At 40.4% G+C, this 25,402-nt stretch overlaps 1 long non-coding RNA gene across 1 annotated transcript; it reads left to right on the forward strand.

Moving 5' to 3' along the window:
• Positions 1-18,295: 18,295 nt before the first annotated feature.
• Positions 18,296-25,046, forward strand: LOC148053364 (uncharacterized). The gene is made up of 5 exons (XR_015708072.1): positions 18,296-18,386; positions 20,444-20,498; positions 21,656-21,732; positions 22,455-22,605; positions 24,917-25,046. It is a non-coding gene; the product is annotated as an uncharacterized LOC148053364 (long non-coding RNA).
• Positions 25,047-25,402: the final 356 nt, after the last annotated feature.

Raw genomic sequence — 25,402 nt, forward strand, 5'->3', positions numbered from 1 at the left:
AGAGAAAGGTGGTGTCATTGACAGCTTCTCTCTTGGCATTTGGAATATTTTTACAGGCAAAGTGGAAAATGATATCTCCAAGCTTTTGGCAGTTTATCCAAGTATTTCATTCAAGGTCACACGGGCAGATCTTGTGTACTTCATACCAACTCGCTAAAGCTGAAATCACCTCTTCTCCAGGTCCCTCAAGTGTATCTTCTTTCTGCCGTGATTTAAACCATCAGGGCAGTTGATTTCTCTGTCTTCCGTAAAGAAGTTGAGTGGAGATACTTCTGCTGTGTCTGATATGGTATATACTATTTCTAATGTCTGCATTGTGACAGAACAGCCAGCTTGGAGTGAGTGGTTCTGAAAGGTGTTTAAGAATAAATGAATGTTCCCATGTTCAAATTAATGGCCTGGAGCTTTTTTCTTACTCTGAAACTGCTTTGATCCCAAAAAACGGAGTAGCCAATAAATAGGTTTGGGGTATGGCACCGAAGTATAGTATGGCAGTATGGCAGTAATATGTGGCAGAATATATGCTAACAAACACAGTATCTACAAACTGATGCTTTTTTATTATTGCTTACTGTAAAAAATTTCTTGTAAAGAGACAGGCAGTGCTTTTGTTTCATTTTGCTTTTACTATAAGAATGGCTAAGGGGCAGAGGGCACAGCTCGGCATTCAGGGAGCGGTAGCTCTTTGGCTACCTCCCGTGTGAGCAAGAGGCAAGGCCAGCTCTGGATGGAGGCAAAGCAGCCAATCACCTGTGACAGCAGGCTCTTAGCAAAGTGGCTGTGGATCCATAATTGAGCTTATCTGTGTTAGAGACAGGGAAAATCGAATTTGCTGGTGCCAGACAGCAGCGTCAGAAAGTGTGAGAAGGCAGTTGCTTGGGGGAACATTTATTATTCTCCAACCAGGAACAGAAGGATCACAAGCCCAGTTTCCTAGAGTTCCCTGACAAACCTGTCTCACCTCTCACCTGCCAAGGCTGTAGGTACTATTCCAAGCAACTCAGTTTCAGATGGCGGGGTTCAATTTTTGCTAAGAAACTCTAAGAAGCTAACTCTGGGCTAGGATTGATGTTTGGCTTGTCAAGCTGGATGTGACACAAGCACTAGCGTACGAGCACACAGGAGCAGAAAAAAGAAAAGGTTCTGTTTGTAAATTGTTCTCATTCATCATGCTTATAAATGCAGGCAAAAGATCACTTGGTATGGGCAACAGGAACCTCTAACCTTTTGGTTAAAGCACCTTTCACAAGGCACTTTGTATAACTAACACCACTATATTCTGCTCATAGAGTCATCAAAATACATTTGTTTCAAAAGTCTGTGCTTGTAAAGACATGAAAATTGCCTTGTCTAAAAGCTGACTGTAAAGTGACTAGAATGCATGTTTTTGTCTCTTAATGTATGTCCATTAAAAATTTTTTTCCAGAAGAATTCTGCAGAAAAATAAGTTTATTAAGTGGTAATTGAGACTGTTTGGATTTTAAAAGTTATTTTTCTAAAAAAAGAAAGTTGTTTATAGTTAAACTTCTGAAAGATTTTTCTAAGCACTGAAAAAGCTGACTGTAAACCCCAGTCTTTGCCTTACTTTAAAACAGAGGTTGTCCGCTTGCAGTTTTTTGAACTGCAGCATGTCTCATACATAGTTCAGGTGCGCCTCCAAGGCACCTCTGTTTTTGCTAAGGGAGGAAATGAGTCATCAGGTGCTATCCAGCAAACGCCCTGTAGGCACTCTGAGGATGCGATGGCATTCCCAGCCTCCCATCCTAATCTCAGAGTGGTACCCTATGGAACCATTACCCTGTCCCATTTGTGAACTATTCCAGGAGTTCCCCCTTCTCATCTCTTCAAAGGGTGTGGTATATGTCTTGTGGATGTCAGACAGATGAAGATTTTCTTACATGGCTCACAGAGCAAGAATATTTGTCAGCCTTTAAAATATTTTAGATGTAATGACAGGAACTGAACTGCCTCACTTACTGGCCTTGGAGCAAAAGTTTTTTTGTACATGGATTGTTCTGAACCTCACTTTACATATGAAATAAGTTTGGCTGAATCCTCATGCGCACTTTTTGTTGAGACAGCTCAAGATATTAGCAGAAATGCTGAACTGAACAACTCAAGACTTCTGGGTTCACATTTTTGACTTTGCTTTTCTTTAGGCAGGGAGAGAAGTCTGCAGAAGCTATACTGTTTGCTTCAGCTGACAGGGAAGTGCAGATTTCTTGGTTTTGTGCAAAGGATATTGGTATGCTGTGCAAAAACTTTTAGCTTCACTTGACATGGTATTGATACTCACACAGATTTCTTCTTGTTATACGATTATGGAAATGAGCCCAAAGGATGCTTAATCAATGACTAAATAACAGGGCTGAAATAGTGGTAATATCCTTACTAAGTGAGCACTGTCAGAGAGGAGCAATGATATTTGTGAATATTTATAAACAGGTGCTCTGGAGTACCACATCATTGCACATTTTCATGCTAGGAGAAAACAATCCTTTCATGTCCAAAATCAAAGATAAAACAGAAGCAACTCTTCTTAAACTGAAATCCTAACATTACATGGCTTCATTTTTTGGAAATCATTGGATTAGCATGTTACTTATTTCTTGGGACAATAAGGACTTCAATTCATTTATTTGCAGTAGAGATAGCAGTTTTAGTAATATTTTCACAAAAAGTCTTTTCCATATTACCCACCCTTATAGCCTTCCTTGTCTGCAGGTTTTCAGTCTATATTTATGAATATATTTTGGTCTGCATCTGCTTATGTATTTGAATAAGAGTTTTTCTACATGTATGTTATTTTAGGGCACTTCCTTTACTCCCTTCTCCAATGTACGTACAATGTGTGATTACATGAGGTGTTACTGGGGAAATGAACTTTTGAGGACAGAAGTCATGTTTGTTGCTTATCATGTCCCAGTTTCTATGTGCATCCGTGGCAGTAGATCTGGACTCATTCCTGTGACAGGAAGACAGTATAACATAAAATTTATGTTTCAATCTGAAAATTCAATATTTTTTGCTTTAGAAAGAACAGAGTTCCTCTGAAGTGGGATGCTGTATTAGCTGCTGAGTCTCACAAACACAGCTTAAATGTCTTCGGTCCTTGATGTAGACCAAGCTGAAAAGAACTGGAGGCAGTTTTCATCCTAGCTATGAGTTCCCAGCTGTGCTGTCAAATAACTGCTGCCTTTGTGTGAACTCTAAGGAGAACAGTGAACCACTAGACCTAGCTCAAAGGCAGGCAAAAGTACTTCTTGCAACGTACAGTTGTATCTTGGAACTCAGAATATTGTGGAGGCCAAAAATACAAATGGCTTCAGAAACCAACTGGATGAATTAATGTAAAAACATTCCCCTAGAGGTATTAAGAGCAAAGATGTGGGTACAACTTCTGGCTTATGATGTCCTAAGGTACATGTTTTCTCAAGCTGCAAGTTTAAGTATCTCTGAACACTTTTCTCTTATAGCCCTTTCCTAGATATCACTACTGATAAGTTCGAGGTGGGACATGGAGCTACACTGAGCTAGGCTGTATCTAGGTAGACCAATATAGCCACATTTATTTGAGATGCAGTTGACTGTGCATCCCAAACATCCCCTTAAATAAGTCTACATGATAGACCCTGATTGTCCAGAGCATGGTAATGTTAGTGGTTAACTAGAGAAAAACAAATTCCACTCATTTCCCGGTCAGTCAGTCAGTCAAAAGTTGGAAAGTATGGAAAAAAACCAGCGTGACATGGTACCAAAGGAGAAGAAGCAGTCTTATTTGTACCGCTCGCCTGGAAGGTGTTTCCTGGTGTCCTCGCCTGCAGGGTGTCCTGTGCTGGCCCCTTCCTCTGAGCCGCTCACCTCTCATCTTCACCCTGAGGAAGAAGGATGGGGTGGCCCACCGGTAGGCTCACCGCTGGGCAGGGTGGTGGGGAGCTGGAGACTGGCCCTGCTGGGGTGTTGCTGGGGTAGGGACGGATGGCTGAAATAGGGTCCTGGGCTGTGGGCAGGGTGAGGGGATCCCCAGGGATGTAGGCAGGGACAGGCAGGGCTGGGGGTGCCCTCGGGCCCCAGACAGACCCTTCACACCTTTTCCACAAGGCAGGTTAGCTGTGGACTCCACATGCAATGTAGGAAGCAAAAGCAGTGAGTTTAGGCCATTTTAGTAGGTACTGGCTGACTAATGGAAAAAAAAGTACTAATAAAAAACAGTATTGCTGAAAGAAAAAGGAGAGAAAAATGCTTGTTTTCTTGTGTCCTTTTCCAGAAGGCAGAAGGAAAAGACAGAATGGAAAAAAAAGAATTATAAACAGTGCAGGAAAGATCAGCTCAAGGAGTTGTTGAGACAAAGCAATTTGAATTACAAAGAACTAAAAAAGCCACAGCCTGCTTGCCTGAAGTGCTGGGAAAGCCATGTTGTTCTAGGGCCAGAGGTGGCCTCAGGCAGGAGGACATGTTTGCTAGTGTGATCCACCAAACTTGCTGGACACCTGGAGCTGGAATGGGCCACCAGGATGTCCAGGTGCTGGGGAGATCCTTTCATCCCATACAGGGGTGCTGGTGACTGACCATGCTTGAGGTTAGACCGAGGTTTTTGACTCGGAAGACATGAAAGATGGGAGACTTCTTTTTGAGAGAAAACCGGGTGACCCAGAAAAGGAGCCGGCTGTACAAGATTAATTAGAACTGCCATCTACCCCATGCATAATTCCTCAGGCAGTATAGATCCTATATTTTTTAACTCAGGATAAAGACAAGGGTGACGCCGAGATATTTCTAAGTGCTTTCAAGAGGAAGAGTGAATTTAAGTAGGAGACTGATGGGAAAATGTAGTAATATCATATTTCCTTATTCATGGAATAAGCCCCTAGATATTGCATGGCTGATAGTGTTATGGAATATAGTAATGAACTACTTAAACTTCCCTTACTTAAAAATCTGCAAACGGCTTGAGAGGGCACCCAGAACGTTTATGAGGAAATTTTAAGGAACCTAGGAAATAGGTTGGTCTTGAAATATTTTAAATTAAGAAATTACTTAAGAAAATGACTTCTAATAAAGGTTTAACAGCTCCTGAAGAGGTCTACACGCTATCAGGGCTTCAGATATTTATGCTTTATGTCCATATTAATTAAATTCTGTAATAGACCATGAACTAACATACAAGTAGCTCATAAGATGCCCAGTAAATACTTAGAGCTCATTTCCATGTTTTTTACCCAAGGTAAATAAAGCATGTTATCTATCCAGAGGTTGCAACAAGCAAAACCCAGTAATTCTAGTGTCACTGTGAGGTCCATGACATAATTGTCATCAGCAGGCTTATCTAAATGGAAATGTCCATTTCTGACTGTGGTTTTGCTGTAGGATAAATAGTTCACAGGGTTTAGTTACTCAGAAAATGGAAATCACACACTCTTTCAATAGTGAAGACATGTTCTTAGAAAATAAGCATGGGAGTAGTCATAACTAACTCTAGATGCCTAAACAGTAGAGACTTGCTTCAGTTGCATAAGTGTAGACTTCTATGCAATTTGTGATGGTATCCAGTGTGGTTGCTGGCTACCACACCAGAACGGAGCAGCCGCCTTATACGTCCTCTGCCACATCTGCCAAAGCCATAGGATGTGTTAGATACCCCGTGGCAACTCACATCTCACTAGATGCCAATGTTTAGGCAACTGAATTCAGCTCCAGAGAACTAGTCTAAGCAACTCATCTGTGGCCTCTCTGTAGGCAGGGGAATTATGTCCTTACTTTAGAAAACAGTAATGAAAATGATACAAAAGTAAGTCTCTTTAATCTTGCTTCAAAGTCTTTCTGTGTTGTTAAAGCTGCTCTTCGATGGGCAGGTCTCCTTCCCCTGAGATAGGGTCTGAGGCAGATGTAACAATCCCTCTCTGGACATGCTGGTCTTCCTCTTTTGGGAGAAGATATGGGTAGAAGAGACAGCTATCTTAGCTAGCACAGGCCTGTGTGACATAAATGTAGCCTTAGACACAGTCTCAAGATGGAGCAAAAGAGGATGGGCAGTGTGACAAGGCGTGGAGAGGGTGAGGAGTTACTCTCTGGGTAGAATGAGTAGGTCTGGTGGACTTGAGGCAGACGGGGAGGAGCGGTGTCCCGTCTGCAGCAAACCAAACCATTGCATTTAGAATCAGCGCTGCGTTCACTGTGAATATGAAACTCCTAGTGGGACTGCAGCTCATGTAGCTCATCTGAGCCAGCTGCCAACTAGCTAGCAGTGGGTACTGCTAGCAGCATAGGTGGCAGTCAGCTGGATCTTGGCATAGATCAGCAGCCCCAAAATGACCCTAGTTCCATGGAGGAGAGTCTGTGCTGAGCCTGCTCTGCTAGAGATACACTGCCAGCAATATTACAGCTAGCTAGTTTAAAATTAGCCTCTGTGTGTACATATAAGCAGGATATATTCTTAAGTGTAGCACTGGAAATTTCCCCACAAACTGATCATTAACTACGTTAATTATACTTAGAAGTAAAATTTACACTACTGTACCAGCTAGTGAGTAGAAGGTATAGATGATGGATTTTGCTCCCGAGGTTCTGCTGCACAAGAATAATGCGATTACATCTCAGTAGAAATGGTGGATACTCTGGGGATTATTTTAAATCAGATTTTGTATGTTGAGGTTCCTGAATGGAAAGCTGTTGTATTCTGTCTGAAGCAGGACGATGATCCCTCCTAAGTTTGTGTTCAGTCATTTTGCTAAATGCAATTATGTGTTGGTGAGCTACCACCACAATTTTAATAGAAATGCCTTGATACTTTTATAGAATTTCCCAGATTATCAACAGTCAATGGTAAGTGAACAATCTGGGCATTTGCAATTGTTCTTGTTAAACTGACTTCTGTCCTAGATACAGAAACTAAAATTAGTGGTACTTACTCATGCTTAACACCCTATATTACACTTGCAGGAAATGATAAGCTAGAGGGGAAGTATTCAAGATGGGGAGTAATCCTTAAGCAAAAATACAGGGGTGGGTTCGTTCTTTTTTGGAAAGCCTAGTTCAAAGAGTATGTAGACATATAATTTGGGGATGCAATGCAATTACCAGAAATAATTTAAAATGGGTTACTTCACTTGAGTATGACTCTTTGAAGAATAAATAGTAATTGTTTTAAATGCGTAATTACTTTAATATTGGCTCCTTTCAGCAAGTCACAGACTCCTAGATTAAGCTCTAAGTCCTGTGCATCTGTCCACTCAAATTCTGTTTATTCTTCAGGCTGTCATAGTTCCATTATTAAACCCCTTGAAGCCCTTTGATGTGTTCCTGCACATAAAAAGACTGGTGCCGTCTTTCATGCAGCCTGATCTTTGCTATGCTAACTTTTTTTCAGCACAACCGAAGTCTGAGAACAAGTTAAAGTCATCATTAGGAAATCCTGCTAACAAGAAATACTGTATTTTATAAATGTATTTATGTCCACATAAAAAGTTTTTTTTGCAAAGCCTTGCCTGTGAGGCTGCAAATATATTTCTGATTTTCAGAAAGAAATCCAGTATTGGAACTTGGCTGTGTTTCTTTGGCAGGCACAGACTGCTCTCTCCACTGAGCCACAGAACGGCGTGCTTTGATCTTACGGCTAAGTACCATGCTCTGATGCCTGTTGGGAAGCAGCGCTTGGGATTTATGTAGCAGGTCCTTTTTGGACAGTGCTGTGAGTACCATCTTGTGGACTCTAAGGTCCTGACCACCTGTGGCATTCAGCTGGGCTTTGTTGATCAACACCACCAAAACAACCTTGATTGCTTATTTTTTGCCTGATTTGCCCAGGGTGACAGCCGTTCCTGTGGCACGATCGTCCTTCTGCTGTCCTGAACCGCAAGTGAGAGTTCTCTGGGCTATCATGTGCAGAGTGCACACAGACATCCCACCTCTGCGCAAATACTTAACAAAGTAAATATAGCTGGAAGCTTCCTTAAGTTTGCTGTATGCCCTCTCCACTTTTCAGAAGCTTATCTTACAGATGGCTCTGTAAGGTTTTGGCTGGTGAGCTGCTGAGATCCTGACTCCGGTGGAGTCACACTGCCAAGAAGCTGGCAGAGAAGGGCACTCAGATCTCAAAGCTGAGGGAAAAGGCTTTCTCATGGATAGTTCCAAGTTTCTGCCAGATTCCTGAAATTTGTACAAATACCAGAGGAATCCAGGGAGATTCTCTGAAGTGAGGGTGAAAAGAAAAAAACAGGCTGTCCTTTTCCCATGGTTTATTTGAGGGGAAAATTTCCTTTACATTTTTCTTCTCTTTGATCTTGCTCATGTAACTTACAGCTTTTAAGAAATCCATGCCATCTTTGTAATGAGCGATAAAACATGCCAAGCTTCCATGTGTTAGCCCAATTCTGATCCGAACAACTAATTTCTAGTTTTCTGCAGTTCTGTCTCATTTCTATTGTCTTTCACCGCAAGAGAAAGACTTCTCAGTGCCGAGTAGCAATACACAGAACCTACTTGTGCTTATTCTAAAGCATTTTATAGGCCTTTATTTATAAGAATCCATGTGCTTATTCTGAAGTATTTTATAAGCCTTTGTAAGAAAAGAGCATTGTACAGAATAGTAAAAACTAATAGGTGTTAAGCTCTCAAGGAAGCATGGTCGTCGTTTATTCTGCTCTCTTTCTTACAGTTCAAAGGTGTGTGTTGTATCAGAAAAACCTATAACTAAGTATTATTGACACGGCATTGAGACGTTCGTTGCTTCTTGCCTTTTCCTCTGACTCCCGTTTTTCAGAGTGCATTTTGCCTCCAGCGGGGTTCTGCTAATCCTCAGTTTGGTCCGAAGGTGGCAGCATCTTACTTCAATAGGAAGTTTCAGTCGTCTTTGGCTGTGCTGTGGCTTGATCCTGATATTGTCTAGGTTCTCTACATTAGACACACTTTTAGCTAAGCAAATGAAGACGTATTCTGCGCTTGCTTTCTGGAGCAAAGAGCTTTCAGTGTGAGATACAACATCCCCAGAAAGTCTATTAATTGTTGTCTACAGATGACTTGCAATGTACAGTAATAAAAGCAGAGTCATTGAATACTTTGCTATTTGCATTTTAATGCTGTGGTGATACTGTTACAGAAGGCCCCTGACTGCAGCTACCGCTTGCCCCTGGTACAGTGTTATGGCATGCCTGCTGTGACAAACCCCTGGGGGACAGACACTCATTTTCCGTACATTTGGGGTACCCTTTCGGCTGCGCTGTACCCTCTTGTGCTTTTTGGATTTTGGCTGCTCAGCATGTGGAGGGGTCTGTATGTGCCCCCGTTATCTCGGATAGAGTTATTACCTAGGCCAGTTACACCTGGGTAAAGAGCTGTCAGTTTTACAAACTTCTCTTCGAAGATGTTTTTGTGATCCAGATACCCGGGGACTGAGATGCCACTGGCTTCCCCTTCTGTCATAACCTTCCCTTGTGAATTCAGGCCACTTCCTTCAGGTCTGGGTGGCCCACCTTCCCATTTTGGAGGAGAAGTAACAAGAGCGTCTCCCGTACACCTTTTTTCTGTCCTGCCAGCTTAAGGCTGTAGACTTTGTGAGCAGGAAGCGTCTCACTGTCATTTGGCCAGGGACTAGCACTGGGGCGGGGAAAAAGTTCTCCGTCTGGGCCGAGAAGGGCTGTCATTATCACTGTAACATAAATAATGATTCAACATCCACTGAGCGCTAGGACAGCCCTGAATTCAGCTCTTCACTAAATGGGAGGGAGGAGGAAGCTTGCATAGCTGTGTGGTGCAGGCTGTGCTGATGGGGATGGGCTGCGTAGCTAATGGTTTCTTAGCCTCTCTGGTAAATTCTTGTCTGTAACAGCACAACAATACATGAAACAGTTTGTCTAGCTGTAATACATCTCCCTGCTTCTGCTTTTTTGATCTTTTTTTTTGTTTTCCTCCCCCCCCTCAATGGCACTGCTGAAGACCTTCATAATGGCTGAATAGATCCAAACAATAGCTGCACTGACCAGCCAACTCAACAAGGCTGAATCACACACAGCTTATGCTTCAAGCTCTGAGTTCATAAGGAAAGAAAGTGGAAAATGTTTTGTGCCTCTGACCTCTCAAGTGTCATCTTCTTAGCTCAGATCACTCTTCAAAATTATTCTATTACTCATCCGGCTCCTGGACATCTGTTCCATCGCTTCCTGTCCAGGCAGTAATCCAAGTAACAAAAATAAATATTTTTTCTGAAGCAGAACACCTTGTCTGTAAGCTTGCAGGGATGAAAAACCATAGTAAATATCCCTGATTGTGTGAAGCTCCATCATTACAACTTGAAAATCCAACTGAGAGAAGGGATGAGGTGAAGACGAATGTGTTTATAAGAAGCTGTTCTTTGCTGGGCTAAGAGTATGTGGCATACCATGTGTATCCCTGATAGGAATACGCCACTGATTTCCACTCACCAGTCTAAATAAGGATTGCAACCCTAAGAAGCAATAAAGACAAGTACGAGTGGATCAATAGTTTGTCTTGATCAGCTAAATTATTTGGATGATAAAGAATTGTCAACACACTAGTGTTATGACTCAAGCTACAGATAGTCTCAACATCAACCAATACTGATAATTACAGAGCTACAACAATAACACAAGCTGGGGATCTGCTCTGTTAAATAGGCCCAGTGCTGATCTCACTTGCTGGGACAAGTGCAAATTCATTACTTCACTGGAGTTACTTGGAGTATCAATGAGCTCAGAATTTGGCTGACTATCCATTACTGATTTCTGACGCATCATTTTACAGCATTAGCTGCTTATTCTAAAAATCTAAGACTGTGGCTAAGCCATCCACCACCTCTTTGCATTACCTTTTAGTAACAGGATCCTGAGGTTCCCTGGTGAAGCTAATAGTAGTGATTATAGTTTTTCAGAAGTGTGGGTAAGTCCCAGTGATGCTCTGGGTCACAGAACTTGTCCCCTGCAATCATGGGTGACCATGCAATGGGCCTTTTGCTTGTGCAGAGCAGTCCTGAAGACACACAGCCTTTCCTCCTGTAGATCTCCAAACACTTTATGAAGGCAGTTAAGCATTATAACTACACATACGAGACCTATTTAAATAGCAATAAGCCACGGTAGGCTGAGAATATGTAATCTACTGGCACACATTACTGGTGGCTGAATGCAAGACTGCTTGTGATACACCTGATAGATATGCCAGTAAGTGTCTCGCTACAATTTGGTAGTTCATTGCTGTAGGAGCACACAGCAAATTAGATTAAGCCAGAGTCCTGGGTGTGGAAACTGCAGTCAATATTATCTATCACGATTGTGGCATATCCTCTAATAGTGAGCCAGCAGGCATTGGGTGTTTAAATTAACCACGATGCATTAGTCTTGCAGATAATTAACCTTTTTTAATTTTTTTAAATTCAGACACACGCTAGTACATTCAACATAGGTCTGTGATATACGGAAAGAAATTTCAGGAGATTGCCCTGGCAACATACAGAGAGCAAATGACAGTCCCTTGTGCTTGCTGTTTAATGTGAACGGTTCAAGAGGGGAAGGCCATTTAGACTTCACTGAAAAGCTGAAAGTTGATTCTGTTTGTTCCGTTTGCTTTTATAACATGTGGTGTAGGCTTGCCCCCTAATAAAGGGGTTAGCTTTTCAAATGCGTAACTTTTTACAAAGTAATCATGGCACATGTGAAAATGATGACAGACAAACCACAGGCAATTAGGGGACTGATCTGGCTCACTTAATCATGAAAAAGTTTTGATGATTCTGTGAACCTCCAAGATACGTGGCGCATTTTGAGGTTTTTATTCCTGACCCTTACCATTGACTCTCTTCCTGCCAGCTACAGCAGTCCACTGTTCTCAGTATATGAATGCAGCTTCTCTTGCTCACAGTCTTGTGGGTTAACTCTGTGGTCCAGTGCTCCCAGTCAGCAGCAGTCAGCAGAAATGGCTAATGTGGTTGGATTTCTCAGCACTACATCTGAACAGACCTTGGTTGTTGTGTTAAATATGGCTGCAACAGTGCTCATGTTACATGGCATCACTAGGAGCCTCGGTTTGTGTGACTTAAACTTGCTCTTATTTTTTAAATTCAGCTCAGGACAGTAAAGGGGATCATTAGTGGGAAAGTGGCCAGTTAGACATGCTTAGTGGAGGCAGACGACAATTTAAGTAATGTTGAACTTAAAAACAGATCTATACCTATTTAAATCTGTATTGAAGTTTATGTGTATATATGTATTGAAGTTAGTTTCACAAGGGGAACAGAAGTTTTTTTGGATACCTCTTAGTTTGGTAGATTCTACTTTGCTTGGTCATACTGATCACACGGCTAAAGGATCCATAGTGTATAGTTGTCCAGCTGACATTAAAGAAAGAACGTTTTTGCAGGGAATTTTCCTCAATCTTGTTTCCTAAAAAAAACGGTGAGGCAGGCAAATATGGTTTTAAAAAACCCAGCAGATTGTACTGCTTTGCTCTATTAAGTCCCTCAGCTTCTGCCAGAATGTCCATGAGAAGCAGCAAAACTTTTATATGAAGTATAGTAGTGAGATGAGGGTGCTGGAATGGAAACTTCATGCTTTTATTTCCACATGTCACCAATTCAGTGCCTGACCTTTGATAAATCCCATAACTGCTGTACAACTCAATTTTCCTTTCAGTGGCCTTGCCTTTCACCTTCATTAATTCCTGAAAGGCTGTTAACGCTTCAGAATCTTTGTCTGAAAGGTTTTAAGAAATGTGGAGCATTGTAGTATGCAATAATAATGACAATAAATAACTAGTTCATGCTTGTATATTTGTTTTTGATTTCCTGCTTTCTTTCTGAACCTAAACCAAACCATTTTCATATTTTTCCCTCTTCTCTTTTCTTTTCTCCTCAAGATCTGTGTTGCTCCCTATCATCCAAAATGCCACTAGTTCTATTGCTCTTAGAAGTAAAGTATGCATTCTACATTTATTCTACAATTTCTCATATAGTCCTATATGAAATTTACCCACTAGATAGATGCATTTGCTAAACAGTGTGCAGTATTATGGTTTGCCACAACACAGTTAGCATCCATCTGGGGGCAATCAATGTGTTTCTATACATTTCTTTGCTTATATCCAAGTAATCTTTTATGTATATCATAGTTTTGCAATTATTTCAAGCAGAATATGGTAGTGGAAGTACCCTTGGAATTCAACTAGAGCACAAAAAGTTATTTCTATGTTGAGTCCTGTGCGTGAATAAAAATTCCCCATATCGGTGCTCTACTCATATAAAACTGGAATTGGAAAGAACCGCTCTATGTTCCCTATTGGAAAGTTGATGTTTCCTGATATTACTCTTTCTGTGGCTGTAGTTCTGGCATCCAGGGTAGCAGAAACCCAGGGGAAAGTGTGATAAAATCATAGTTTCTGTCCTCAGTGTGTTTTCAAAGAAGTTTTTCTCTTAGGCATTCAATTCCTAATTATTTAAAGTTTTTTTTGCAACTTTTAAAAAGTTTACTTGCAAATGGAAAAATCTATAAATTCCAGGGAGCTGCTGTAAAGTGGTTTTGCTAGTAACTGAACAAAGAACTGGATTGTGTTAAACTATTCGGGTGAAATGAATGTTATTTGTTCCCTTTTTGATAATAGAAAAAGAAAGAGCTAATATTTTTTTAAAAAATCTACTTTGTATATTTATTTGTAAACAGTCATAGAGGCTGTATGTCTTCTCTGTGTAATACAAATGTCCATAATACAAACGATACAAAGATACTGTCCATCCATATGAAAACCATCAAGTATCTTGGAAGTCTTTATAGTGATCTAAGACATGAAGAGGGTTATCCAAAAGTATCAATAAAGTGCTCTCTGAAATTGAATTGAACCATAATTACATTTTTCCAGATACTCGTCTATAAAATCTTTGCCTGCACACACAAGCAAGAGCTTACCAACCCAAACGTGACAGTCATCTCGCGGACCATGTGAAGTGCATATTGTACTTTTTGCATGTATAAATCTGGTTGTCTGTCTAGAAGTGTGAGAAATGGTGCAAGTGGCTCTCAGATTCCACTTGCTTTTTTTCAGATAGTAGGAAGCAGACCATCACATAAAAGATTAAGTGTATGTGCTCTCAAAAATCCAGATGAATGCATTATTTTTGCATGTATGGCTATCAGAATATGACAGAACTCTTGTCCTCCTATCGCCCCTGAACTGGAGTATTCAAAATGCTGTTTTCTCTAGAATGTTATGGCAGTTCTTAAGTGTAAATGGGACTTGTCTCTTCACTCTCTTTTTCATAGCGTGCATCTGACATAGGAAATTTTACAGTAATTGTTACTGTTACATCACTTTTACTTTTGTAAATGCAGAGGGTGAGCTGTTGGCTTGCCTAGTTGTAAGTTGAATTATGCCTGAATTCTGCACATGTCAGGAAACAATAAATGAAGAGGCCACAAACACAAGCAGAAATACATTTTTTCATTTTCTGAAACTTTTTTTTAACAAGAAGAAGTAGCAGAAGAAAAGATTGTGATAGTGTAGGAAAACTGTGAGAAAAAAGAAAACAAAAAGTGAATGAAGTGTAAAATATGACTCTAATGAAAAATTGCTTTCTTTAGATGTACATTTGCTTTGAAATCCATGCTGGGTCTCCTAGTACCTGCTGAGCTTAGCTTTAAGCCCTGAAGCTATGATTTAAAATAATATATATTTGCTCTTTCATCTCTGTGCTCTATTGTATCAATTTCCATGAAAACACCTGGAAGGATTCTTAGAGCACGTCATGAACTCTGACTCTAGAGATTTTCATCTTTAGTTCCTGCTGTGAACTGATACTACACATGCCACGATCTGTCTGTGGTTTCTATCTAAACTTTGGTATAAAATGTAACATATATCACAGGAACCAGTGCAAACACATTCACCTGGCTAGCAGCCTTCTACAAATTTGTTTCTTTTTGAAATTGCAATCTGAGCTCATTTTTACTTAGAAAACTGATATACAATGGTGATCTAAAAAACCTTGGAATTTCTAAGTCCAGAAAGTTTAGGCATGTTAATCCATCCAAAGTTGAGTACCTAATTTCCAAAAGTATTTAAAGCTTTGAGGTGTCTTCTTTTTCTTTCTACTTTTCCATATTTTTCTAATGGTTATCATGGGGGGCTTTGCTCTTCATGCCAGGAACAAGGACCTCAGGCCCCTCTCTTTATCAGATGCTCATATTTTTCCGTTGCAAGATCTTTATTGACTGAAAACCCAGAAAATCTTCAGAGACTGTTTTGTAAGTGAAGGAATATTGATTTCACTCTGAAATAGGTTAGTCACTAATCTCCTGCCCTTAATCAAGGGGCAAAGATAAAAGCATCCTTTAGAGAATATTATGGGTTACATTATGATGATTTTGTCAAGGATCCTCAGTAAAATAAGTCTGGTTATCATCCTCAAATGATATATAATGATATTAGCAGGTAAATGTTTGCAATATAGCCCCATAGTTTTGGAAAGGTGCTTAAATGTCACTTCTTTTCCAGAAGTCTTGAGAAATAGAAAAATTATGCAACATTTCAAATTCATGAACTGAGTCATTGTCCAAAATCAGAACAGGGACTCTTTAAGATTTAGGTGAGGAGGGCTTTTTCGATAATTGCTATTAATTTTTTTCACATAACTTCCAATTTTTTCCAGTTCTTCAGAATTTTATAAAAAAGAATTAAACAAAAAAAAATCCAAATTCAAACTGAGCTGTAGGGTGGCATTATCAGGGAGAGCGATACTATCAGCCATATAAGTCAGTCGGCTACCAGTAATGTAAATTCATGTTGCTATTTTTACAGAGTGGGAGTTGTCTTTTGAACACAAAAGATGCCCTGGCTTTGTGAAGTTTAGGTTCTTGACTGCAGTCAAGATAAGGTTGATGTTTTGATGAGATGGGTGCCGAAATGTGCAGGAAGAATCTGGAGGACTTTTGAACAATGTTGTGCTCATCAGTGTTTTGCTGTGCGTGAAGATAAGGCCCCTTGGCATTTCCCTTCCTTATCCTGCATTAGGGAGGACTGTCACCAGCAGGTCAAGGGAGGTGATCCTTCCCCTCTGCTCAGCGCTGGTGAGACACATCTGGAGCGCTGGGTCCAGTCCTGGGCTCCCCAGTACAGGAGAGAAAGGGACATACTGGAAAGAGTCCAGCAAAGGGCCACAAAGATGATGAAGGGACTGGAGCAGCTGTCATATGAGGAGAGGCTGAGGGAGCTGGGACTGGTCAGCCTGGAGAAGAGAAGGCTCAGGGGGATCTCATCAATGCATACCTGGAGAGAGGATGTAAAAAGGATGGAGCCTCTTTTCAGTGGTGCCCAGTGACAGGACCAGAGGCAGTCGGCACAAACTGAAACACAGCAGGTTCCCTTTGATCATCAGGAAACACTCTTTCACTGTAAGGGTGACTGAGCACTGAAACAGGTTGCCCAGGGAGGTTGTGGAGTCCTCATCCTTGGAAGCTGCCTGGACACGGTCTTGGGCAACTGGCTGTAGGTGGTCCTGCTTGAGCAGAGGGGTTGGACCAGGTGACCTCCGAAGATCCCTTCCAACCTCAACCATTCTGTAAGTCTATGATCCGCCTCCAAAATTTGGACTGGAGATGGTGGTGGGAGCTGTGAAGGAAGGACTGTGGCAGAGAGTCAAGAAGGCATTCGGGCTTTGCACTGGAAGGCAAGGGCAGGGGTGGCCTTGCCTCGTTCTCAGGCAGCAGCTGCCGCCTCTTGCTGCTGCAAATCCAGCAAGCTCCCACCGTCTCCCATTTTCTGCCCCAACAAGCCTCATCTAAGCCATGCTGCTCCCCAAAGCTCCTCAGCTTTCAAAAATATAAAAGGGCCCTGAGTATAATTTAACAATGTCATCAGTTCCTTCATAATTGGGTTCCAAAAGACACTATGATTAGCCATCTTTTAGGAGGCAGAGCCTCTCCTTCCCAACTACAGCTGTTTCCATGGCTGAGTCGCAGGAGGAAGGCAGGAAAAGATCCCAAAGGCCCTCTCCATTCCTAGATCTGCCAAATAGGAAGGTCTGGGCCCTATATGGGCAGCCACTGCTGGCTCCATCCTTGTCTCACAGGAGAAGCTGGCTGTGACTGTATATGTGGGATTTCTCTCAGAGGGTAACAAGCCAGGGCCCAGCTCTTAAATCCGATGCTGTAAGAGATGTGTGTCTGCTCACACCATTCTTGGAGGCACCAAAAGTGAGTACATGCACCAGCACTGCAATGATTTGTGAAATACCAGTATAATCTGAGCTGTTTTTTTGGTGGCAACAAGGTAATTATGGCAAATTTGAGGTTGAATTTTTTTTATGGGACTTTAATTTAATGTGGTACATCAGTCCCTACAAAATGCTGTGTGACTTGGTTACTTAGGACCTTTTTCAGAATTTTTGCTTTAATCCTGGCAAAATCTTAGCCTAGCTTTTATATGGCCTCGTATACCTTAATCAAAACAGAGCATAGCAACATTATGGCTGTCACCAGAACTTGAGGAGTGGGATTTGCTAAGCAGTTCAGTGATATGAGTACCATTAAGTCACTTGTCACCACTCCCACAGCCACAAATCCTTGGGTCTGCTTGTAGTGCTAGTGAGTCTCCAGTGAGTTTTGGAGTACTGCAAAGGATATTGTGGTATTACTTTACATAATAATTAAATGTAAACTGAAGAAGAGAAACCTGCCCGTGTTCAGTAATAGTGAGTGTCCAGATCAATTGAGAGGGGTGGCAATCTCCTGTCTTTCTCTCACATATTTGTTAGCAATCCAGCTTCCCTATAATGAGTTTATGAAATGAAAACAGTTCTGTCAAACAGGTAAACATTTTTTACAGTCTCTATCCTAAAGAAAAAAAGACACAAAACCCCCCAGTCCCTTACAATGATTTTGCAGGGCACTGGAAGCGCATTGGCAATCAAATAATCTCAGTGTCTTTAGCTGCACTTTCTGCCATCTGGAAACAGGGGGCCAGGAAAAAATAAAAAGCACAAAAATCCATCGTAATTTTGTAATGGGAACAACTTAGGGTCTTCAGATATATACAGAGAAATAGCAGGTTAAATAGCACAGTAAATACTCATTTTTAAGAACAGTTGAGTCAAGCAATGTAATGATATGACCTTTACACACAGATTTTAATGTTGGGGATCTCTCAGCCCTGGCTATTCCTGCAAATGACTGTTAGCAGCTGTAGCAAACTACTTAATTCTGGGAACTGCAAGTTACTATTTGGTGTCATGAAGCCCGAGCAGCTGTGGAGAATTACTTAGCCTGGACGTGAAATGTTTCTTCAGGGATTGTATTAGAATTGCGATTTTTGCAGTTGCAGTCCTGGAAGCCTCCTGGTGCTGTCCTGAGAAGGCATCTTGAGCTCCACCTCCAGCAGAACATTGCTTGCTAAGGGTAAAAGCCATTTGTTAGATTTTCTAGATGTTACTGGCTTGAATGCCTGTTAATGGCAGATGCAGCAGTTATCTGTGATGTGGCAAGTTTTCCAGCTTTATCTTTGCTCTTTGCACTGATGTTCCTGGAAAGCATTTTTTTTTTTTAAATAATTATTTAAAACATGAAGTTAACCACTGGGGAAATAGTGACTTTCTTTCAAAACTTTCAGATCTGTTTATCGTTTGGGAAAACATGCTTTAACTGAAACACAGTGAATGCTTTAATCAGACATACAAGTTACTGGCCTCAAAGGCTGGATGAAATTTACCTGCAAAAGGGCAGACTAGATGACCTGCTGGTTCTTCCTGGCTTCCCGTTCTGTTAATTTGCTAATCGAATCTGTGGGATTAGAAGCGTCTTCAGAGAGTTATGATGTCCAGACTATTTGTCGTGCTAGTTCAGTAATGTCCCGGACTGGGGAAAAAAGAAATTCAGCTCACTTGATGTCCTCCAAGCACAGGAATTTTGGATTAGTTTAGCCCATGTAGTGATTAGAAGAACTTATGTGAAGCTCAAAGAAAGTTGTTTTTCTTTCAGTCTAGCAACCAGCAATCACACTAGTGGGCCTAATTCTCTGCTATGTTATGCTGTAACCCTGCTGGTTTCAATAGAGTCATGCTGGTGTCGAAATGATTTAAAGGACCAGTGAGTGAAACATAGCAGCTGAAACATATAGACTATTTAAAAAACCTACCATATCTGGAAAGTTGATTGGCAGCTTTTTTTTTTTAATTATTTTATTTTATTTTTTATTCCAAGACATGGATGCTCATATTTTGGGAGTTGCCATAAAAGTTACAGAAACTACAGTCTGGATTTTTTTTTTCTTGGGCATCTGTTTATCTTCCCTTCAGTTCATGATTGTTCCTTCCTCTCAGGGTATTCTTCGGTGCTTTGTTCAGCACAAGGAGACTCCTGCTATTTCCTTTGGGCGATGTGAACTTGTCTGGACACTGAAAATGAGCAGAAAGAGTACTTTTCCTACTTTTATTCTGCTTTGTATTGACTTCTCTGATTTCAATGTTTTGCCACGTATTGTTTTTCGTCGTCTCACACCCTAACAAGATATTATCATATAAGATAGCACAATCTGTTATGAAATAATTAGGGCTTGCCAGCAGTTTTTATTTGACACTTTAATAATGATCTTTAGGAGAGAAGTGGGAATTGCAAAGAACAAAGAATCTCCAGATGTCCTAAAAATGTACGACATAGGATTTGCAGAATATTTCTCTACTTGAGAGATTTCTCATTTTCATTTGAAACAGCACAGTCCTGCGTTACCCTTGCCTGAATTAAAATGAATACAATTTCATTTACAGATTGTCTCTTAGATTAACCCTGTACCCTGGATGTGTCTTGTTTATTACTGGAAGTGCACTCCTTGCTACTTCTGCTATTCTCTGTGATTCTGTAAACCTACTTTAATAAAAATGCAATATCTGAACATAATTGTTCTTACAGCTCACCTTCTCGTCGGACAAGGAAAAAAAAATGTCAAGAAACTAACTATGAGATTTTGGCATATGTCTTCTGAGTGGCAAGCTAGCTCTCAGCTTCAATATTTTGTGCTATTTGAGTTGTGCTCTACGGAGCCACATGCTTTAAGCTAATTGCTCCCATGCAAGACTTGTAGGAAATAGAAAAGTGAAGTTCCTGTGGTGAGTTTTTCTGATTTTTCTGGGGGCTGAGCTGAGCCTGAAATAGAAAAATTCCTTCTCTACTCTGGTTTTCATCTTTAGTTTAATGTCTTTTTTTTTTTTTCTTTGCTTGTTTTGTTTTTAAATCACACAAATAAAATGTATGTGAACCCAGTGGGTTTCTCACCATTTAGTCAACTCAGGTGTCATACAAGTCTAACCAGTAGGAGAACCATGCTTGACCAGATACTGTAGGGAATACAGGAATAGCAATAAACAGACTGTTTCAAGGAACTAATTTATAATTCCAACATTTTGTTAAAACACATTCATGTAAACACGTCTTCTCACATGTCACCAATCCTGTCTTTGCAGGGGTGATGGCTGTTGTTCCGGATGTTTCTGTCAGTGGAGTTCCCCTGCTGGACACGTAAGATAATGGGAAAAAATGCAGAGAGGTACCAGCTTAAAGCTTTCCCCTCGTCACTTATTAACAACATTTCAAGAGAGGTTTATCTTAGTTTCCTTTTCTGAACCTCTGCAACTTCTTTTCCTCACTTACATTTGGACTTTTGGTAAAGCTTTTACTCACAATCAGTTCCCACCTTTATTTGTTTTTATTTCTTCTTTCATTTACAGGGGGGGAAACAATCCTGTAGCTCATCAAGCTGGGCTCCGAAACAGTGGGGAGGATTCTAATGTGTATTTTACTTAATTTTTTAAAGATGTACATATACTTGAAGCTTTTAATGTTATTTTTGATAGCTTATTCTGTTTCTGAATGACGGTCTGTAGGGACATGCTTTATAAATAGTTTCTTTCATAATTTTAATCTTAATTATGCAGCTATTAGGGTGTGATTTGACAATGAACTGCATGGAGGCACAAGGCTTTGCCTACTGCAATCACAGATTATGGCAGTCACAACAGTTTAAATTTCTTTTGTTCTAATTAATGATAATATAATTTTCTAGTTACCCCATAACCTTATGGTCATTCATCTTAATTATTATTTATAAGTGTTTTAAATAACAAGACTGCAATAAGGAACCCAAGGCTCAATGTTATAAACTACTATGTTATTAGGAGGAGTAATTTGTAAACTACTTTCTGGAAGCTACCCATCCCCAATGCTTCTCCCAGTGCTGCCTCCAACATTGTGCTCAGCTCTGGTGAGCCTTTCCCTTGGCACAGGCAAATAGTTTAGGTATATACTGTCGAGAGCTCAGTCCTATCAACCTAGAACCAAACTTCTTGCCTTTCTGGAAAAGGAGAAAAAAGGGACATTTCAGAACAGAGCAGTTTACTCAGATGAATATGAATGAATATGAGTCAGGATGACCACTTCCTTGGAAAACTGCTCTTATTCTTGACAAATTCAGGAGGTAATCTGCCTTTTGCTGAAAAAAATGCCAATATAACCTATGTTTAGAAGAGAATAGAGTTGTTTTTTAACTTCCAGGAGCTTACTAAATATAATAGAATTTGTTTGGTTTGCATCTAAATCTGTCTGCTCATAGTTGGATATATCCAAGTAGTTTGTCCTGTTAGTATTGTATATATTACATTTATAGAAATGTCTTTCAGCCTGAAGGATCCCAGTGTGCTTATGAATACTTGCATTCATTGCTGGAATGAATTGTCTTCTCAGAATAAAGCGGGAGGTAAGTCTAACCGAAGTCAAAGTGATAAGTCTAGAATTATTATAGAGAAGAACAGAATGGTTTTTTTTCTTTCGTCTTACAAATGCGATTTCACTATTATATTTGTTAAAAAACACTTTGATGTGCTCTCCTTTATGGGACCAATGTGCGTATATATACTTGATATGAATCAATTTTATTCATGGCTCTGTGCTGATTAGAATGAAAGTCTCTGTGGGAGAGGGAAACTGCAGTTATGAAAGGCAGCCACAAGCCTTCTAGAAGCTACACTCTTGCTTAACCAGTAATTAGTGGGTAATTTCATGAGTTAGTGAGTGAGGCTGGTAAGGTGCGGGTTATGCGGGTGGTATAATGATGTCTTCTGGGCTTGTAACCCATACTTCTGTCCTTTTGCTTTTTATGGGGGATATAACTCTATTGAAGCTAATTTTGTATGGGTGTTGTAATATCCAGATGGAGAACATGACTGAGAAATGCAATGTAAGTTTAAAGTAGGAACAGCTGTAAAGAGACAACAGGAAAGAGACTACAAGCAGGTTAAAATCTTGGGGACTTGAGGGGTCCAAACCCTGGTGATCTGGAAATCCAAAGGTGGAGGTGGTGAAGGAGGCTGAAGAAACCCCAGGAAAGATGGGGAAGTATGGGGCTGTTTAGGCTACAACATATTTCAGAGGTAATGTAGATGCAGAAGAGTGTGTTTGAACATCTAATTACTTTTGAAGGAGGCCTTATGCTGCAAGAGGAGGGAAACCAGGATTCTTCTTGAATTCCACCAACTCAGGAGAGAAGACGTATAGACAGCCACCCTGCACCAGGAAGGAAGAAGGTTAAAGATACCAAAGGAGCAGATGAGAACAGATCTTCTTGTCTCAGGTGTGGAGTCTCCTATGTTTTGCGTGTCTTAATCAGACTGTGCCCACCATACTGGGAAAATACTGCTTTATGGTATATAGTAGCTTCTGTGCTGTAGGGCTTTAATATCCTAAATTTGTAGTTTAGAGAACTAAGGCAATAATGTCCTCAGCTGAGATGAACTTGTGTGTTTACCATGATAATTGCAGAAAGGGTGTTCTGTCCTTCTGTCCATTCATACAGAAAATGCTGGGAGTCTTGTAAAATTCCCAGGTACGAAATACAGATCATTCCAGAAAAAAAAAAAAAGACTATGAATACAGCAGGAGGAGTGGAAACTGCTAAAAACATTAGTTTGAAAACCACCATTCTATCTCTTCAAAAGCATTTAGAAACAACTTAAATGATTAATAGGTTCTAAAAAATATTTCCTATGATTTTCAGATGTTCCTTCCCCCTCGGCCCTTATTGTAAATTACTGTTGTTGTGTGAACACAGTCTTTATTCCTTTGAATGAGTATATAGAACTTTGCTGCCCTACTCACAGCCTTCAAGATATTACATATATTGTTATGGAAATGGTTTATTGTTTTTCAAAAAGAAAATTCTGCCTCCAGGGTGCTTAGTATAACCTTATTAATCATTACATGGGTAGAAAGCTTTATTGAAATATTGGTGCTGCTTGAAACAGATATTCTAATAGGAACTAATACTATCTGGCTTGAGGCAAGCAAGCCAGAAATATCCTCTGTAATTCTTGGTTAGTAACTTCCATCATTCACTATTCTGGGATGATCCTTTTCTTTTGGGATGAGAAAGGAAACCATTTCAGAGTGGGACAGCTGTGGCAGCAGTGCCCCAGCTACTCTGCTCCTGCTAAGCCTATTCCTGATGGATACCGTCCCCAGGACCCTTAGTTACTAGCAGAGATTGGCCTGAATGAAAATTCTCAGCACAAAGCTTCTCAGTTTCAAGGAAGCTCTATTGTACCAGGCTTTTGAAGTTCAGGCCTTTGCATAGTTGTTAAATTTCCTCGTTAGCAGCATGCAATATTCCAGGTAGGAGTAACTGAATTAATTAGTACTAATTTAGCAATTAACTAAAATGTTTGCATGGCCACATTAATGATTGTCTGCCTTTGCCATTCACTAATAATTGGTATGCTTTTCCTTGGGGTAATGAGTGTTTAAGTGATTGCGAGTCTGAGAGGGTGTCCTTCACAATATCACCATTCATAGCGAGCATTTCAAAATGAAGAGAAGGAAATTATGTGTGTAGGTGTGTCTGGCACAACAAAAATATTTTTTGAGGTCTTAAGAAATCCCAGAAAACGCTCTCTGCAACAGGATTGCCCAGATATCCTGGGGTCTTCTGAGGAAAATAGGGCTTTGTTCCCCTGCAGCCTGGGGCAGCAACATGCGTGTTCAAAGTCTGCAAACCAGTCTGTGTATCGGGCCAGTGTAGCGCAGAGACTGCTTTTCCCAAACTTCAGACCTTTTTTTAAAGGGGGTTTTGCTTTGAAGTTATTAATGTTATACGAGGGGATTTCTGTGTCCCACAGCAGTCAGTGGAGCTCTACAGCTTCAAGATGACAACAGTGAAATTTCATTTGTACAAAAAGTGGGGGCAGGAAAAATACATGTTCTTTTGTAGAAATCTAATGCACTCAGTTTTCATAAAAAATCCTTTTTTACCTAAATAGGTATAAGAGATAAGTGGGGATAGGATCACTTTAGTTTTGTGAGGAAGGATCCTGAGTTAATTTCTCTCAGTATGTTCAGTAACAAAAAGAATATTATAGGGAAAGCCAAAAAGAGAATTTGAATTTGTTGTTCTCAGTGAAAACCTCGAAGATTAAAAGGAAAACTCCAAAGCTTTTCATGAAAGTTCAGGGTTTAGAAGCAGGCCATTTATCACAGAAGAAGAAATCATGTTTTTGAATGAAACATTGCATGTGGCTTAAAATCACAATGAATGATGGGGGCAAACCACTTGATTCATTAGGTGCATAGTTCACTTAAAAACCTGTCCTGTTCCTGTGTTGCTGACATCAGTAAAAACATTGCCTTTCATGTCAGCAGACAAGGACTGAACTGTAAACCACAGAAATAATTTATTTATTTAGGAGATGCTAAATCTTCAAAACACTGAGCAGTTTCTGTGATATACTGAGTATCCTTGTTTCCCACTAGCTCATAGGGTTAGCCCCAGAATTATGAAAAACTGACTGTTATGTGGCCCCTCCATTTAGGAATTGTTGATATTATCCTTTGTTGCTTATCAGTGTAATTTTTTCCTGAAATATTTTGTGCTTTCTCTCACCACCCTTCAGGCACTGGAGGATTTCTGCATAAAATGGGATCAGAAGACTAGAAGGGATCTCCTAAGCCATTGAATTTAGAGTTCATGAGAGCAAAATTTACATGTGGGACAAAGAAAGCTTTTGGAAGACATCCTGTTGCCCACGTTCTCTAGATCAGGGCTGAAATTACATCTGCTGTTGCAGCAGTATGTTTTACAAGGACCCTCATAAACTTAGCCAGCTTCCTCCTAGCAGTACTCTGGGTTTGGTCCTGCCAACATGGTTGCAGAATCTGCCCTCTCTGCTGGCTAGGGAGTCTCTGCTGACCTCCAGCCTACAGCTTGTCCTGTTTGTCTTTGTACATTTGTTCATAATCCATCGTTGTCAGGTTGAATAGCTATCCTCTCCTTTATGTCTGTCCTCATAATAATGTACATTTCAGGCAGCAGGCATATTCCCTCTCGGCTTTCTCTCTGCTCACCTAAACAGGCTAAAATAATTTAGTTCTTTTCTTGT

This window comes from Nipponia nippon, unplaced genomic scaffold (genome assembly GCF_047370975.1).
Source record: "Nipponia nippon isolate SJK-2023a ecotype South Korea unplaced genomic scaffold, ASM4737097v1 scaffold_4, whole genome shotgun sequence".
In the NCBI taxonomy this organism is placed as follows: Eukaryota; Metazoa; Chordata; class Aves; order Pelecaniformes; family Threskiornithidae; genus Nipponia; species Nipponia nippon.